A 1,193-nucleotide genomic window follows, 5' to 3' on the forward strand; every position below is an offset into this window, starting at 1 on the left:
TGGAAAGAACTCCCTCTGCAGAAAAACGAAGTACCAGTTTAGACTGAAAATAAAAGGGACCTGAGACTGGGTTTGGTTCCAGCTTAGTGTGGAGCCCAGGATGCATGTGCGAAGGCAAAAATGCATCCCCACACACCCGAGAGGGACACTGTGAAAACATCTCACCTGTAGCAGATTCCTCTCCAGGATCAATGAGGTTTTTTTGTTTTTTGTTCTGTTTACTTAGGTGGGGAGGATTCCTGCTGCTGGGGCTCTGAGGGACATATGGGGTGCTGGGAAGGAGTCCAGGTTTCCTTCCTGGTGCAAAGCAAGTACCCTTCCTAACACAAAATCAATAGTGCTGTACCATCAGGTTCTTTTCAACAATCGCCACTTGTCTTTGCTGTATATCAGATCTAAAATCACAGTATTTCCCCTGTATTAAAAAGAGATTTCGGGGGGTCAGAGACATACTACAGGTGTAGGGTGTTTGTCTTGTACGCGGCCGACCTGGGTTCAATCTCGGATATCCCATATGGTCCCTTAAGCATCGCTAGGAGTAATTACTAAGTGGAGAGCCCAGAGTAACCACTGAACATCGCTGGGTGTGACCCAAAAAGCAAAAAAATAAATAAATACAAATACGTTTTTTTTAGGTTTTCGAATTACTGATTTTATGCAGCAACAGGGTCGGAATGAAGATACGCATTGCGTGAAGTTAGCCAGAAAAAGAAACACAAACAAAATGATGCAGCCATCTGTGGAATGCAGAACACTGGATGCAGAAATGTACTGTAAAGGGTGTGCTTAAATCATCCCTGATTCAGTGTTTAGATACTGTTATAGTGCATAGGATCAGAGACATTCCATTGAGGCTGGCTGCTTCTGTGAAGAACAACAGAGGAGGATTCCAATTATTTCTTGATTTCTTGAGAGTCTCCATGTCAAAAAAATGTCGAGCCCTGCAGGTTTGTTGTCTAACATTTCCACCAGGCAAATATAATTATTGAAACCTGGATGGCTTTTCCTGGAATGACAAAATGTTTTTGGAAGAAGGACATGCAAAATTGACAGAAGTGTTGGTCATTAACTTGTGTCCATTTCTTTCTCAACTCAGTGAAGAACACATTACGTGAAAATAATTACTATACAGAAAATGGAAGCACCAGTTTCAAACAAATAAAAATAAACCAGAGTCTGGGTTCGGTTGTAAC

The sequence above is a fragment of the Sorex fumeus genome, unplaced genomic scaffold (assembly GCF_029834395.1).
Source record: "Sorex fumeus unplaced genomic scaffold, SorFum_2.1 ptg000134l, whole genome shotgun sequence".
In the NCBI taxonomy this organism is placed as follows: Eukaryota; Metazoa; Chordata; class Mammalia; order Eulipotyphla; family Soricidae; genus Sorex; species Sorex fumeus.